The 18,473-nt window shown below is 37.9% G+C and overlaps 1 non-coding gene across 1 annotated transcript; it reads left to right on the top strand.

The window, feature by feature from the left end:
• The first annotated feature begins 1,485 nt into the window (after positions 1–1,485).
• Positions 1,486–1,593, top strand: LOC148565854 (small nucleolar RNA R71). The gene has a single exon (XR_015884248.1). It is a non-coding gene; the product is annotated as a small nucleolar RNA R71 (small nucleolar RNA).
• The last annotated feature ends 16,880 nt before the right edge of the window (positions 1,594–18,473 follow it).

Here is an 18,473-nt window from a genome sequence, read left to right as displayed (position 1 = left end):
TTTAAACACAAGGGAGTTCTCATTCCATTGAAGGAATATTTCACCTCTGTCAACATCAATCACAGCTCTTGCTTTGGCCAGGAAAGGTCTTCCTAGGATGATGGATTCATCCTCTTCCTTTCCAGTATCCAGGACTATGAAATCAGTAGGTATGTAAAGGCCCTCAACCTTTACTAATACATCTTCTACTTGTCCATAAGCCTGTTTTCTTGAGCTGTCTGCCATCTCTAGTGAGATTTTAGCAGCTTGCACCCCATAGATTCCCAGTTTCTCTATTACAGAGAGGGGCATGAGGTTTATTCCTGAACCAAGGTCACACAGAGCCTTAAAGATCATGGTGCCTATGGTACAGGGTATTATGAACTTTCCAGGATCCTATCTCTTCTGAGGCAATGTCAGTTGATCCAGATCACTTAGTTCATTGATGAACAAGGGAGGTTCAACTTCCCTAGCATCAATGCCAAACAATTTGGCATTCAGCTTCATGATTGCACCAAGAAACTTGGCAGTTTGCTCTTCAGTAACATCCTCATTCTCTTCAGAAGAGGAATACTCATCAGAACTCATGAAGGGCATAAGGAGGTTCAATGGAATCTCTATGGTCTCTAGATGAGCCTTAGAGTCCTTTGGTTCCTCAGAGGGAAGCTCCTTATTGGTCACTGGACGTCCCAGGAGGTCTTCCTCCTTGGGATTCACGTCCTCTCCTCTCCTCACAGGTTCGGCCATGGCGCTTATGTCAATGGCCTTGCACTCTCCTTTTGGATTCTCTTCTGTATTGCTTGGGAGAGTACTAGGAGGGATTTCAGTGATCCTTTTACTCAGCTGACCCACTTGTGCTTCCAGATTTCTAATGGAAGACCTTGTTTCATTCATGAAACTTACAGTGGCTTTAGATAGATCAGAGACTAGATTTGCTAAATTAGAAGCATTTTGTTCAGAGTTCTCTGTCTGTTGCTGAGTTGATGATGGAAAAGGCTTGCTGTTGTTAAACCTGTTTCTTCCACCATTATTAAAGCCTTGTTGGGGCTTTTGATCCTTCCATGAGAAATTTGGATGATTTCTCCATGTTGAGTTATAGGTGTTTTCATAAGGTTCACCTAAGTAATTTACCTCTGCTAATGCAGGGTTCTCAGGATCATAGGCTTCTTCTTCAGAGGATGCCTCTTGAGTACTGTTGGATGCAGCTTGCATTCCATGCAGACTCTGAGAGATCATATTGACTTGCTGAGTCAATATTTTATTCTGAGCCAATATGGCATTCAGAGTATCAACCTCAAGAACTCCCTTCTTCGTAGGCGTCCCATTATTCACAGGATTCCTTTCAGAAGTGTACATGAACTGGTTATTAGCAACCATGTCAATGAGTTCTTGAGCTTCTGCAGGCGTTTTCTTTAGGTGAATGGATCCACCTGCAGAAGTTTCCAGTGACATCTTTGATAGCTCAGATAAACCATCATAGAATATATCCAGGATGGTCCATTCTGAAAGCATGTCAGAAGGACACTTTTTGGTCAACTGTTTGTATCTTTCCCAAGCTTCATAGAGGGATTCACCTTCTTTCTGTCTGAAGGTTTGAACATCAGCTCTAAGCTTGCTCAGCTTTTAAAGAAGAAAGTACTTGGCTAAGAAAGCCGTGACCAGCTTATCCCAAGAGTTCAGGCTGTCTTTGGGTTGAGAATCCAACCATAATCTAGCTCTGTCTCTTACAGCAAAAGGGAAAAGCATGAGCCTGTTGACTTCAGGATCTACTCCATTAGTCTTAACAGTATCACATATCTGCAAGAATTCAGTTAAGAACTGAAATGGATCTTCAGATGGAAGTCCATGAAACTTGCAGTTCTGCTGCATCAGAGAAACTAATTGAGGTTTCAGCTCAAAGTTGTTTGCTCCAATGGCAGGAATGGAGATGCTTCTTCCATGTAAATTGGAATTAGGTGCAGTGAAGTCACCAAGCATCTTCCTTATATTATTATTATTTTCGGCTGCCATCTCCTTTTCCTGTTTGAAAATTTCTGAAAGGTTATTTTTGGATTGTTGTATTTTAGCTTCTCTTAATTTTTCCTTCAGAGTCCTTTTAGGTTCTGGATCTGCTTTAACAAGAATGTTCTTGTCCTTGCTCCTGCTCATATGACAAAGAAGATGGCACAGAAAAAATAGTAATAATAATATGGATCCTTTATACCACAGTATAGGGATCCTTGTGTTAGTAGAAGAAAAGAAGGGAAGAAAATCTGAACTCAGAGAGAGGGGGTTCGGATTTTTGGAGAGTTGAAGGAAAGATGTTAGTATTTTTTTTTCGAAAATTTTTTTTTATATAAAAAATAAAAATAATTAGTTAATAAAAAAGAAATTTTTGAAAAAGAGGGAAGATATTTTCGAAAATTAGAGAGAGAGAGTTAGTTAGGTAGTTTTGAAAAAGTTAAGAAACAAACAAAAAGTTAGTTAGTTAGTTGAAACAAATTTGAAAAGATAAGAAGTTGGGAAGTTAGAGAAGATATTTTGAAATCAAATTTTGAAAAAGATAAGATAAGAAGATATTTTTTTGAAAAGATATGATAGAAATTAGTTTTGAAAAAGATTTGATTTTTAAATTCTCAATTAATGACTTGATTCACAAGAAATCACAAGATATGATTCTAGAACTTAAAGTTTGAATCTTTCTTAACAAGCAAGTAACAAACTTCAAATTTTTGAATCAAAACATTAATTGATTATGTTATTTTCGAAAATTTGATATAAAAATAAGAAAAAGATTTTTGAAAAAGATTTTTGGAATTTTCGAAAATAACTAAGGATTTTGAAAAAGATTTGATTTTTGAAAAAGATTTTGAAAAAGATAAGATTTTCAAATTGAAAATTTGATTTGACTCATAAGAAACAATTTGATTTTAAAAACTTTTGAAAAAGTCAACTCAAATTTTCGAATTTGATGAGAGAAAAAGGGAAAGATATTTTTTTGATTTTTGAAATTTTTATGAAAACATGAAAATTATGCAATGCATGAAATTTTTAGATCAAAACAATGAATGCATGCAAGAATGCTATGAATGTCAAGATGAACACCAAGAACACCATGAATGTCAAGATGAACATCATAGACACAATTTTTGAAAAAAATTTTAATGCAAAGAAAACATGCAAGACACCAAACTTAGAATTCTTTAATGCTTACGCACTAAGAATTCAAGAATGCATATGATAAACATGAAAAGACACAAAACAAAAAATCATCAAGATCAAACAAGAAGACTTACCAAGAACAACTTGAAGATCATGAAGAACACCATGAATGCATGAAATTTTCGAAAAATGCAAGATGCACATGCAATTGACACCAAACTTATGATATGACTCAAGACTCAAACAAGAAACATGAAATATTTTTGATTTTTGTGATTTTCTAATTTTTTTTGGATTTTTATTTTATATTTTTCGAAAAATTATTTTGAAAAAGAAAAATAAGGATTCCAAAATTTTTAATATGAATTCCAGGAATCTTATGCTCTAAAGCTCCAATCAAAGGGTCAGGCATGGCTTAATAGCCAGCCAAGCTTTAGCATGTAACTCAGACATGACAAGTCTGACATTCCTTACATTCAACAGCCAATTGGCTAAGAAAGATAAAGAAGCTCTTCTCTTGGGTATAAGGATTGAGACATGGCTTTACAGCTAGCCAGGCTTCAACATGCTTCATGAAACGCTAGAATTCATTCTTAAAAATTCTGAAGCCATAGAATAATTTATTTTTGAAAACAATTTTTTTTTTCGAAAACAGATGAGAAAATTTTAGAAATATTTTTGAAAAAATTTTTTGAAAATAAAATAAAAAGAAAATTACCTAATCTGAGCAACAAGATGAACCGTTAGTTGTCCAAACTCAAACAATCCCCGGCAACGGCGCCAAAAACTTGGTGCACGAAATTGTGATCTCCAGGCTCGAACAAATCCTGGTAATGGCTCCAAAGCTTGGTGCTCTGATCTTAATTCATAATTGTCACAACTTCGATACAACTAACCAGCAAGTGCACTGGGTCGTCCAAATAATACCTTACGTGAGTAAGGGTCGAATCCCACGGAGATTGTTGGTATGAAGCAAGCTATGGTCACCTTGTAAATCTCAGTCAGGCAGATATAAAGTGATAATGGTGTTTTCGAATATTATATAGTAAAATAGGGATAGAGATACTTATGTAATTCATTGGTAGGAATTTCAGATAAGCGAATGGAGATGCTTTTCGTTCCTCTGAACCTCTGCTTTCCTGCTATCTTCATCCAATCAGTCTTACTCCTTTCCATGGCTGGCTTTATGTGATACATCACCACTGTCAATGGCTACTTTCGGTCATCTCTCGGGAAAATGATCCAATGCCCTGTCACGGCACGGCTAATCGTCTGGAGGCATCACCCTTGTCAATGGCTTCATCTTATCCTCTCAGTGAATAATATGCTCACGCACCCTGTCACGGCACGGCTATTCATCTGTCGGTTCTCGATCATGCTGGAATAGGATTTACTATCCTTTTGCGTCTGTCACTAACGCCCTGCAATCGCGAGTTAGGAGCTCGTCACAGTCATTCAATCATTGAATCCTACTCGGAATACCACAGACAAGGTTTAGACCTTCCGGATTCTCTTGAATGCCGCCATCATTCTAGCTTACGCCACGAAGATTCTGGTTAGGAGATCTAAGAGATATTCCTTCTAGCTTAATTCATGTAGAACAGAAGTGTTTGTCAGGCACGCGTTCATAAGGGAGAAGGATGATGAGCGTCACACATAATCATCACCTTCATCACGTTCTTGGGTGCGAATGGATATCTTAGAAGCGAAATAAGAAGAATTAAATAGAAAACAGTGGTACTTTGCATTAATCTTTGAGGAACAGCAGAGCTCCACACCTTAATCTATGGAGTGTAGAAACTCTACCGTTAAAAATACAGAAGTGAAGGTCCAGGCATGGCCGAGATGGCCAGCCCCCTAAAACGTGATCAAAGGATCATAAGGTAATCCAAAGATGCCTAATACAATAGTAAGAGGTCCTATTTATAAAAAAACTAGCTACTAGGGTTTACATGAGTAAGTATTTGATGTATAAATCCACTTCCGGGGCCCACTTGGTGTGTGTTTGGGCTGAGCTTAAGTGTTGCACGTGCAGAGGCCATTTGTGGAGTTGAACGCCAGTTTTTGTGCCAGTTTGGGCGTTCAACTCTGGTTTTGGATCCTTTTTTGGCGCTGGACGCCAGATTTGGGTAGAAAGCTGGTGTTGAACGCCAGTTTATGTCGTCTATTCTTGGCCAAAGTATGAACTATTATATATTGCTGGAAAGCCCTGGATGTCTACTTTCCAACGCAATTGGAAGCGCGCCATTTCGAGTTCTGTAGCTCCAGAAAATCCACTTTGAGTGCAGGGAGGTCAGAATCCAACAGCATCAGCAGTCCTTTTTCAACCTCTGAATCTGATTTTTGCTCAAGTCCCTCAATTTCAGCCAGAAAATACCTGAAATCACAGAAAAATACACAAACTCATAGTAAAGTCCAGAAATGTGAATTTAACACAAAATCTATTAAAAATATCCCTAAAAGTAACTAGATCCTACTAAAAACATACTAAAAACAATGTCAAAAAGCGTATAAATTATCCGCTCATCAAGCTTCAAGATCTTCCATACCAAAGATAGGAAAGATCCATCTCGGTTAGAGAAAAAGATCTTAGTGGGTAAAGCTCATTTTCATTTTTGTTATTCCAAGAGAGAAGATAGCTATTGGAGCTACGAAAAGGAAGAAGCAAAAATAGAAAGGAAGGAGCTGTCAAGGACCATAGGTTCATCAAGGGTCAGAATTCTTTCTTGGAGCCAAAGTCAAAATCAAGGGCTCAGAGTGAAGGAACTTGATGAAAAGGGTTGAGAGAGGTACATGCATGTTGATTTGATTTCGGTTTTTCCTCTCTCTTCTCTCTATCTGAACCGCTGCTGTTTGTTGGAGAAGATGTTGCTGGCTTGGTTGAACCGGTTTCAACCTTGGAAGCTTCCCCTTCTATAATAAGGGTGAATGGACAAGGGTTGAGATCAAGGAGAGAAAGCACAGAGTTTTCATAGCTATCCTAAGCTAACAGAGTTCTTCTCCTTCAATGAGTTTCATTTTGTTTTCTCTTCTTTAGTTTTGTCTGTCTGAGTCTCATGGTAAAAGGCAAACAGAGTGAGGTTTGTAACAAAAAGCCAGTGAGAGGAAAAAGGCAGAGAGAGCAAAATTAAAGAAAAAAGCCATAGATGTCTAAGAGTTTCTTTGTACATCTGTATGTTGTGTTTTATGATCCTGTGGAGATTCTCTTGCAAGTTGGGTTAGCACTTTGCGGTTGAAAGCTTGATAGGTGTCCAAGTCAAGTTCAGATTTGGGGATAGAATCTGGATTTATCCCAGATAGGAATTGGTAGTTTCTAGGGAAGAATTGGTGTATGTAATCTGATGATTATAGTAAAATTCTATCACAGTTGTGATGGAGACTGGATGTAGGCTGCATTGCACTTAGCAGCTGAACCATGTTACTTCTGGGTGTGATTCTCTCTTTCTCTTCTACTCCTATTCTGTTTCTGTTGCGTAGGAGACAAAAATGAAAAATATCTCCTAACCGGTTACGAGACAAAAAGAAAATGTCTCTTGACTAGTTATGAGACAAAAACAGAAATATCTCCTAAAATTTCTTTGAAAAAGAAGCAATTAATACTCAGCAAAGAGGGGCTAAGATTCAACCCCCCTTCTCTTAGCCACTGATTACCATCAATTGGTATCAGAGCTTGGTCTCAAAGAGATCAAGCTTTGCAGCTTGGAAAAAAGATCTTGATGGCGGACAACAGTGGCTCAAATCTGGTGTCCTATACTCTGACAGAAGGGCAGTCAAGCAACAGACCTCCATTCTTTAATGGAAAGAACTACAGTTACTGGAAAGAAAGAATGAAGATATTTGTTCAATCTGTAGATTACAGACTTTAGAAGATAATCTTGGAAGGTCCACAATTTCCAACCACTACAGGAGCTGATGGTGTGGTTACTCTCAAAGGTGAAGCTGATTGGAATTATGATGACAGAAAGAAAGTAGAGCTCAATGCCAAAGCAGTCAACTTGCTAAACTGTGCGGTCAGCTTTGAGGAATACCAATGGGTATCAAGATGCACAACAACAAAGAAAATCTGAGACAAACTTCAAGTTACTCATAAAGTCATAACCCAAGTCAAAAGATCCAGAATAGACATGCTAAACAGAGAATATGAAATGTTCTTAATGAAGGAAGGAGAGATGATTGTTGAAATGTTTGAAAGATTCAACGTTATCATCACTGGCATAGATGCTATGGAGATCACATATTCTGAATCTGTGCTTGTAAGGAGAATATTGAGATGTCTCACAAAAGAGTGAAAAACCAAAGCAATAGTGATAGCTGAGAGTAGTAACATTGATTCTATGACTTATGATGATTTGAGAGGAAATTTACTTGCTTTTGAAAATATATATTTAAAAAGAGATACAAAAAAGAAAGGAATTGCTCTCAAACCTATTACTAAACCTCTGGATGATGAATCCAGTGATAACTCATCTGAAAATGAATTTGTTTTGTTTGCTAAGAAATTCAGGAAAATAGTGAAGCTGAAGGAACGAAACAAAGGAGGCAGCTCAAGGAAGCAAAAGAGGGATCTCAGTAAAGTGATCTGTTATAACTGTAAAGAAGCTGGGCACTTCAAGTCTGATTGTCCAAAACTGAAGAAGGAAGACAAGCCGAAAAGAGGAAAGAAAAAAGGTCTCATGGCATCTTGGGAAGACTTGGAAAATGACTCTGATGAGGATGAAGAATCTGAAACCAAATCTCAAACCTGTCTCATGGCTGATCATGTAGAGCAGGTAGTATATCTTGATCCTTCAACTGAAGACCTTCATCTTATGATTGATCATCTTTCAGAAAAGATTAAATGTTTCTTAAATGAAAACCAAGATCTTGAGTCTCAAATAGAAATACTAAAAGCTTAAAATAGTTTTCTTAAAGATAAATTAAGGGAAGCCAAAATTACAGTAGATCTTGTTGAGAAAAACAAGCGGTTAAAAGCTGAACTTAAAAGTTGTGAATATCATCATTCTGTGACGGCAAATCTGAATTACTTTGAAGAAAATGAGTGGCTGCATAAAGAGATAAAAAGACTTAAAGAGGACTAAGCTAGTTTTGCTCAAAGTTCTGAAAATTTAAATCAACTCTTGGCTAGCCAAAAATCTCTTTATGATAAAGCTGGTTTGGGTTTTCACAAATCTGAAAAATTCATTGAAAAATCCTCTTTTACCAACATGGCATCCACTTCGGATGACATAAGATTTCAAAACCCAACAAGCTTTAGAAAAATAGCGACTCATAAATTTTGTAGATTATGCAATCGAGATGGACACTTTCCTATTCAGTGTTTCATAAGAGAAAAGATGATTGGAGATAAAGTTTACAAAATTGTGTGTGATTATAATGGCTTGAGACAAAGAAGATGGTTTGACATCAAAGGATCCAAAAAGATTTGGATACCTAAGGTCACTTAAGCTTGTTTTATAGGTTTGCCTAGCATCCAAGAGAAAAGACAACATGTGGTATATGGATAGTGGGTGCTCTAGGCATATGACCGGAAAGTCAGAATTCTTCATCAAGCTTGATGAGTATGATGGAGGCTTTGTTACTTTTGGTGACAATGAAAAAGGAAAAATAGTGGCCATAGGTAAAGTGGGTAAGAATTTCTCTTCTTTCATTAATGATGTTTTGCTTGTTGATGGATTAAAGCACAATCTACTAAGCATTAGCCAATTGTGTGATCTTGGTTATAAGGTTATTTTTAGAAAATTGGATTGCTTGGTTATTTGTGAAAAATTCGGTGAAATTTTGTTTGAAGCAAAAAGATATAATAATGTGTATGAATTAACTATAGAGGATTTAAAAGATCAAAAATTAACATGTTTTACTTCTATTGAATATGAAAAATGGCTTTGGCATAAGAAATTGGGTCATGCAAGCATGTACCAAATTTCTAAGCTTGTTAAGAAAAACTTGGTTAGAGGAATTCCTAATATTAAATTTGATAAGGATATTACTTGTGATGCTTGTCAACTAGGCAAACAAGTAAGATCTTCTTTTAAACCAAAAGATGGAATTTGCACTAAGAGACTATTAGAAATGTTGCATATTGATCTTTTTAATCCAACTAGAACTCAAAGTTTGGGTGGTAAACATTATGGTTTGGTGGTTGTGGATGATTACTCTAGATTCGATTGGGTTCTTTTCCTAGCTCACAAAAATGATGCATTTCATGCCTTTTCTTCTCTTTGTAAAAAGATCCAAAATGAAAAAGATTTAAAAATTGCCCACTTGAGAAGTGATCATGGGAAGGAGTTTGAAAATCAAGATTTTAAAAAATTTTGTGATGATTTTGGTATTGCTCATAACTTTTCATATCCTAGAACTCCTCAACAAAATGGGGTAGTTGAAAGAAGGAATAGAAGCCTTCAAGAAATGACTAGGGCAATGCTTTGTGAAAATGATGTACCAAAATATTTGTGGGCAGAAGCTGTAAACACAGCTTGCTATATTCTTAATAGAACCATGCATCATTAGAAAAGGTTTAAAGAAAACTCCATATGAGCTTTGGAAAGTAACCCCACCTAATCTTAAGTATTTCCATATTTTTGGATGCAAATATTTTGTATTTAACAATAAAGAAAATCTTGGAAAATTTGATCCAAAATCCTATGAAGGAATGTTTGTTGGATACTCCACCACTAGCAAAGCATTTAGGATTTACATCAAAGAACATAGAACAATAGAGAAATCCATACATGTGTCCTTTTGTGATTCTAACTCTATTCTAAGTGCTGTGTTAGAAGATGATGCAGGTTATGAAACTGATGTGAACCAAGAAGCCAGTCAAGATAATTCCAAGTCTGTCCCAACTGTTGAACCTGTCTGTCCAAAAATGTCTCGTCAGAATAAAGAAGACATTTCTATTTTGTCTCCTGAACAAGCCAAAGAATCCAAAACAGAGTTGTCTACTAAAACTCAGCAAGGCAGAACCTTTCCTCAAAGGCCACGAGAATAGAAGTTTTTGAAGGGTTACCCTCATGACTTCATCATTAGTGATCCTTCCCAAGGCATAACCACTAGATCCTCAAGCAAGAGACAAGTGGAACCAAGCAATGTTGCCTTCTTGTCCCAATTGGAACCTCACAATGTGAATCAAGCTCTTGAAGATCCCTCATGGGTTAAAGCCATGGAGGAAGAGCTAGCTCAATTTGAAAAGAATGAGGTTTGGACTCTTGTGCCAAATCCAAATTGTAAAAAGGTAACCGGTACAATATGGATTTTCAAAAATAAATTGGGTGAGGATGGTGGTGTTGTTCATAGCAAGGCTAGATTAGTGGCCCAAGGTTACGATCAAGAGGAAGGTATTGATTTTGATGAGTCTTTTGCTCTGGTAGCAAGAATGGAAGCAATTAGGTTGCTTTTTGCCTATGCTGCCCACAAGGGTTTTAAAATATTTTAAATGGATGTCAAATGTGCTTTTCTTAATGGTTTTATAGATAGGAAAGTATTTGTGGCTCAACCCCCTGGTTTTAAAAGTAGAGAGTTTCCAAATCATGTTTTTAAACTATCAAAGGCTCTTTATGACCTTAGGCAAGCTCCAAGAGCTTGGTATGAAAGGCTTAGTGCCTTCTTGTTAGAAAACAATTTTCAAAGGGGAACCACCGATACTACTTTGTTTATAAAAGAATCTAATCATGATATCTTGCTTGTTCAATTTTATGTGGATGACATTGTGTTTGTTTTGGCCAATGAAGCCTTGTGTGAAGAGTTTGGAAAACTTATAACTAGTGAGTTTGAAATGAGTTTAATTGGTGAATTGACCTTCGTTCTTGATCTTCAAATTAAAAAAAACTCCTAGTGGTATTTTTATTCACCAAGGTAAATATGCCAAAGAGTTAATCAAGAAATTTGGTCTTGAAAATTTCAAACCAATGGGAACTCCCATGCATCCTAACACAAAACTTGACAAGGATGAAAATGGGAAAGATGTGGATGAAACAAAGTATAGAGGAATGATAGGATCCCTCATGTATCTTACATCCTCTAGGCCGGATATTATTCAAAGTATAGGTGTGTGCTCAAGGTTTTAATCTTACCCAAAAGAATTCCATCTTTCGGCCGTTAAAAGAACCATTAGATACATTAAGGGCACATGTTATCTTGGCTTGTGGTATCCAAAATCTAATGAATTTTGTACAGTAGGTTTTTGTGATGCAGATTATGTGGGAGACCGAGTGGATAGAAGAAACACTTCCGGAATGTGTTGTTTCCTTGGAAGTTCACTAAACATGTGGTCAAGCAAGAAGCAAGCCACAGTTACTCTGTCCACGGCTGAAGCTGAATATATATCAGTCGCTGCATGTTGCTCTTAATTAATTTGGTTAAAAACTCAATTGGAAGATTACAAATTGAAAATCAATAGTATACCTCTGTTTTGTGATAACATGAGTGCAATAAACATTTCAAAAAATCCTGTACTGTACTTTAGAACCAAGCACATTGAGGTTCGATATCACTTTATTAAGGAACATGTGCAAAAGGGTACTATTGATATCCAATTTGTAAAATCTGAAGAGCAACTTGCTGACATCTTCACTAAACCACTATATGAAGATAGATTCTATTCATTAAGAAATAGTTTGGGAATGATGGATTTGAGTTTTGTTGAAAAAAATATGATTTTTATGCCTCTGTTGGTTTTTGTCTCGTAGGCAGCAGAAAGACAAATCTGGGCACATGACGAACAAGTCTTTAAGCAGGGGGAGACTGAACATTGGGGCTTTAAATGAGATTTTCTCCACTAAGCATTTATTGTGGTCTAACCTCTTTCCACCTTCCACACTATTCGGCCTCTCTTCAACATCTCCCTCTCCACTTCACTTCCCTCATCATGAGAAAGAAGCTTGCCACTCACAGAAGCAGCCAAACCCCCATTATAAAAAATCCTCCATCTTCCAAGGATCCTCAATCACACACACACATTCACATTCACTCCCACTCATCCCCTTCACCCTCTTCTCACTCAACAGATTCCATGGCACATAAGGGAACCCATGCAAGGGCGACATCAAGGCAGGAAGCTGCTTCATCTAAAAGGAATACTAAGGGAAAGAATCAAGTCCCTGAAGAGGAAGAAGAATCACCGCTTCTATCTCCACAACAGTCACCACCACCTCGGCGTTCCACCCCTCATCCCTCAAGTCGGTTTCAACGTTCAAAAAGGCCAGTTCTTCATGACACCAGAGAACCCTCAAACTTGGACTCATTGGATTTCAAAAACAAATATGGTAAAAGCCACTCCCACTTTGATCTTGCCTGTTTCATATCTTGCGCTGCTTTTGAATTTCACTCTCAAGTTTTGGTGAATCGTCACCTTTGTGCTTCTTATGTGGTAAATCTGAAAAATCTTTGTGAAAAATGAATTGATTTCACCGCATTTTTTGATGATCTCAAATGGGCTCCTCTTTCCAAAATTCAAAAACCAGTTTATCTGAACTTGGTTCGAGAATTTTATGCAAATATAATGTTTCATGATGGTGCATTACATTCATATGTTAAAAAGGTTCACCTCACTTTGAATCGTGATACTGTAAGTGTGGCTTTGGGGTACCAAGATGAAAGAGCTAGGGCTTACATGTCTGGTAAATGGGATAACCATGTTGGGGTTTTCCTCCAAGTGGCTCTGACTAGGGTATGCGAAAACTTTTCTGCCCTTGAAGGCACAAATCTCACCCATAAAGCCTTCGGCCCTGTGAGAGCCTTGCTTCACCGTATTATCAATCATGTTTTAATGCCTCAAAGAGGTTCTTACCAAAGAGTTACGATTTGTGACACTCTTGTGCTATTTGCTATTCTAAATTCTGCATCCATTTCATTTGCATATCTTATGGTGAAACACATGTGGGACTGTGTCCGTAGTGACAAGAAAGCCAATCTCCCATATGGAATATTTCTGACTTGCATCTTTGAGTATTTTAATGTGGATTTGAGCAATGAGCCAGTTGAGAAGAGGGTTTTCACAATTAAAAGAGGAGGGATTCCCGATTCTGTTAAAAGTAAAAAGGGCAACAGTTCAACGGCATCAATGTTTTCTGATAGTGAAAGTGAAAATCTTCCTCCTGAATCTGCTCGGATTTTTGAAACTATTAAAGATGTTCTGAATGAGTTCTCCAACATGTCTAGCATGATGGTCAGGTCTTATAAAGAGGCTTAAAAGCAAGCCTGTGAAAATGAGAAGGCCTGGACCAAGTGCCATGAAAGGGTTATTTGCTGATTAAGAGCTTGGAGAAGGAGATGGCTCATTCTGAAGGAGAAGACGCTCATCTTGATTCTGATATCAGTCTTTCTGATGCTTAAAGATTTGCTCACTGCTGCTTGTAATATTGGACAATATTTCTTTTATTGTTTTTTTTTGGACTATGTTTCACTTGAATTGTTTTATGTTAGGATGACTGTACTCAATAACTTTGATACTCTGTTTATGTTTTAATATCAATATCATGCATTTGGTGCATGAAATTGTGATTCACACTTTTCACAACTCCGATGCAACTAACCAGCAAGTGCACTAGGTCGTCCAAGTAATACCTTACGTGAGTAAGGGTTGATCCCACGGAGATTGTTGGCTTGAAGCAAGCTATGGTCATCCTTGTAAATCTTAGTCAGGAGGATTCAAATGGTTATGAAGTTTTGATAATTAAAATATAAATAAAACATAAAATAAGATAGAGTTACTTATGTAATTCAGTGGTGGAAATTTTAGATAAGCGTCTGGAGATGCTTTGTTGCTCCCGAACCTCTGCTTTTTTATTGCCTTCTTCCAACCATGCGTTACCTCCTTCCATGGCAAGCTGTAAGATCCTCTCAGTGAAAAATACCAGGTATGATCTCTGCACGGCTAATCAAATGTCGAATTTCTTGTCTCGGATGAAAAATACCACATACAGCTACCGCACGGCTAATCATCTGTCGGTTCCTGCTAGCGTCGGAATAAGATCCATTGATCCTTTTGCACACTGTCACTGTGCCCAACATTCACAGGTTTGAAGCTCTTCACAGTCATCCCTTCCCAGATCCTACTCAGAATACCACAGACAAGGTTTAGACTTTCTGGATCCCAGGAATGCTGCCCATAATTCTAGCCTATACCACGAAGATATTAATCTCACAGACTCGGTCCGTGTATTAGATATCCAAGAGAATATACTCCAGCTGTCGTCCAATGACTACGTTGAACATCATGTAGACCGCTTGTGGTTGTCAGGCACGCGGATCTTGGCTAAGCGAGTAACGAAGATTGGGTGATTGTCACGGGTCACCCCTTCATTCTGACTTAACTGAATTAAGTACAAAAGTATATCTTGGAGAAGAAGTAGGCATGAATTGAAAGAAAAACAATAGTACTTGTATTAATTCATGAAGAACAGTAGAGCTCCACACCTTAATCTATGGGGTGTAGAAACTCCACCGTAGAAAATACGTAAGTGAAAAAGGTCTAAGCATGGCCGTGAGGCCAGCTTCCAAACGTGTACAATTGTGAAAAGACTTAAATTTGATCCAAAGATGATAAAATAAATCTCTAAAAGTAGTTTTTTTATACTAAACTAGTAACCTAGGGTTACAGAAAATGAGTAACTAAGTGCAGATAGTGTAGAAATCTATTTCCGGGGCCCACTTGGTGTGTGCTTGGGATGAGCATTGAAGCTTTTTCGTCCTTAGGCTGTTCTTGGAGTTGAACACCAGCTTTGGTTCCAGTTTGGGCGTTTTACGCTAGAATGTTTTAGGCTGAATTTGAACGCCAGTTTGGGCTATCAAATCTCGGACAAAGTATGGACTATTATATATTGATGGAAAGCCCAGGATGTCTACTTTCCAACGCAATTGAGAGCGTGCCAATTAGTCACTTTGAGTGCAAGAAGGTCAGAATCCAACAGCATCTGCAGTCCTTCTTCAGCCTTTGAATCAGATTTTTGCTCAAGTCCCTCAATTTCAGCCAGAAAATACCTGAAATCACAGAAAAATACACAAACTCATAGTAAAGTCCAGAAATGTGATTTTTGAATAAAAACTAATAAAAATATAATAAAAAGTGACTAAAACATACTAAAAACTATGTAAAAATAATGCCAAAAAGGGTATAAATTATCCGCTCATCACAACACCAAACTTAAATTGTTGCTTGTCCCCAAGCAACTAAAAACAAAATAGGATAAAAATAAGAGAATATACAATAAATTCCAAACTTATCAATGAAAATTAGTTTCAATTAGATGAGCGGGACTTGTAGCCTTTTTGCTTCTGAACAGTTTTAGCATCTTACTTTATCCTTTGAAGTTCAGAATGATTGGCATCCATAGGAACTCAGAATTCAGATAGTGTCATTGATTCTCCTAGTTCAGTATGTTGATTCTTGAACACAGCTACTTTATGAGTCTTGGCCGTGACCCAAAGTATTTTGTTTTTCAGTATTACCACCGGATACATAAATGCCACAGACACATAACTGGGTGAACCTTTTCAGATTGTGACTCAGCTTTGCTAGAGTCCCCAGTTAGAGGTGTCCAAAGCTCTTAAGCACACTCTTTTTGCTTTGGACCACGACTTTAACTGCTCAATCTCAAAATTTTCACTTGACACCTTCACGCCACAAGCACATGGTTAGGGATAGCTTGATTTAGCCGCTTAGGCCAGGATTTTATTCCTGTGGGCCCTCCTATCCATTAATGCTCAAAGCCTTGGATCCTTTTTACCCTTGCCTTTTGGTTTAAAGGGCTATTGGCTTTTTCTACTTGCTTTTTCTTTTTTTTTTTCGCCATTTTTTTTGCAAGCTTTGTTTTTCACTGCTTTTTCTTGCTTCAAGAATCAATTTTTATGATTTTTCAGATTATCAATAATATTTCTCCTTTTTCATTATTCTTTCAAGAGCCAACAATTTTAACATTCATAAACAACAATATAAAAAATATGCACTGTTCAAGCATTCATTCAGAAGACAAAAGGTATTGCCACCACATCAAAATAATTAAACTAATTTCAAGATAGAATTCGAAACTATGTACTTCTTGTTCTTTTGCAAATAAAAACATTTTTATTTAAGAAAGGTGAAGGATTCATAGGACATTCATAACTTTAAAGCATAGGCATTAGACACTAATGATCATGTAATAAAGACACAAACATAGATAAACATAAAGCATAAAAAATCGAAAAACAGAAAAATAAGAACAAGGAAATTAAAGAACGGGTCCACCTTAGTGATGGCGGCTAGTTCTTCCTTTTGAAGATCTTATGGAATGCTTGAGCTCCTCTATGTCTCTTCCTTGCCTTTGTTGCTCCTCTCTCATGGCCTTTTGGTCCTCTCTTATTTCATGGAGGATGATGGAGTACTCTTGGTGCTCCACTCTTAGTTGCTCCATGTTAGAACTCAAATCTCCTAAAGAGGTGTTGAGTTGCTCCCAATAGTTATGTGGAGGAAAGTGCATCCCTTGAGGCATCTCAGGGATTTCATGATGAGGAATTTCCTCATGCTCTTGTTGAGGTCCATGAGTGGGCTCTCTTGTTTGCTCCATCCTTTTCTTAGTGATGGGCTTGTCCTCTTCAATGAGGATGTCTCCCTCTATGACAATTCTAGCTGAATTGAGATGAGGGAAGGCTAACCTTGCCAAAGTAGAGGGCTTGTCCGCCACCTTATAGAGTTCTAGGGATATGATCTCATGAACTTCTACTTCCTCTCCATTCATGATACTATGGATCATGATAGCCCGGTCTATTGTAACTTCAGACCGGTTGCTAGTAGGAATTATAGAGCGTTGGATAAACTCCAACTATCCCATAGCCAGGGGTTTGAGGTCAAGCCTTCTTAGTTGAACTGGCTTGCCTCTTGAGTCTCTCTTCCATTGAGCTCCTTCCACACAAATGTCCCTAAGGACTTGGTCCAACCTTTGATCAAAGTTGACCCTTCTAGTGAAAGGGTGAGGATCTTCTTGCATCATTGGCAAGTTAAATGCTAACCTCACATTTTCCATACTAAAATCCAAGTAATTCTCCCGAACCATTGTGAGCCAATTCTTTGGGTTCGGGCTCACACTTTGATCATGGTTCTTAGTGATCCATGCATTGGCATAGAACTCTTGAACCATTAAGATCTCGACTTGTTGGATTGGGTTGGTGAGAGCTTCCCAACCTCTTCTTCGAATCTCACGTCGGATCTCTAGATATTCACTCTTTTTTAGCATAAAAGGGACCTCGAGGATCACCTTTTTCTTGGCCACAACTTCATAGAAGTGGTCTTGATGGACCTTTGAGATGAATCTCTCCATCTCTCATGACTCGGAGGTGGAAGCAATTTCCTTCCCTTTCCTCTTTCTAGAGGTTTCTCCGGCCTTGGCTGCCATTAGTGGTTATGAAAAAATAAAAAGCAGAGCTTTTTCCATACCAAAATTAAAATATTTGCTCGTCCTCGAGCAAAAGAAGAAAGAAATTAGTAGAAGAAGAAGAAATGGAGGAGATAGAGGGTAGTGAAGGTTTCGGCCAAGGGGGATAGTAGTGTGTATGATGTGTGAAATTGAAGGTAGTGATGAGGGGTATTTATAGGGTAGGAGAGAGGGGGAATTCGGTCATGAAGGGGAGGGTTTAGGAGGGAAATGGTTTGAATTTGAATGGTAAGGTAGGTGGGATTTTATGAAGGATGGATGTGAGTGATGAAGAGAGAGTATGGAGAAGAGGGTAGGATTTGATAGATGAAGGGTATTTGGGGAAGAGGTATTGATGGGTGTGAAGAGGAGAGAAGAAGAGGTGGGGTAGGTGGGGATCCTATGGGGTCCACAGATCCTGAGGTGTCAAGGAATTCTGCTCCCTGCACCATTCTGGCGTTTAAACGCCCATTCTGTGCCAATTTTGGCATTTAACGCCAGCTCTGCTACCTTTCCTGGAGTTAAACGCCAGCCCTGCTACCTTTCCTGGCGTTAAACGCCAGCCTTGCTACCTTTCCCGGCGTTAAACGCCACTCTGCTTCCCATTTCTGGCGTTAAACGCCAGCCAGATGCCCATTTCTGGCGTTTAACGCCAACTAGATGCCAGACAGCCCTTTCTGGCGTTAAACGCCCAGAGTGCTGCCCATTCTGGCATTTAACGCCCAGAATGCTGCCAGGCTGGGCGTTAAACGCCCATTCTGCTATCCTTACTGGCGTTTAAACGCCAGTAAGCTTGTCCTTCAGGGTGTGCTATTTTTGATGCTGTTTTTCATTCTATTTTTGATTTTTCAGTTGTTTTTGTGACTTCACATGATCATCAACCTAAGAAAATATAAAATAATAATGGAAAATAAATAAATATAATTAGATAACATTAGGTTGCCTCCCAACAAGCACTTCTTTAATGTC

The sequence above is a fragment of the Arachis ipaensis genome, chromosome B5, assembly GCF_059453495.1.
Source record: "Arachis ipaensis isolate K30076 ecotype BB chromosome B5, ASM5945349v1, whole genome shotgun sequence".
NCBI classification, from domain to species: Eukaryota; Viridiplantae; Streptophyta; class Magnoliopsida; order Fabales; family Fabaceae; genus Arachis; species Arachis ipaensis.
This window is presented reverse-complemented; position numbering and strand designations above follow the sequence as displayed.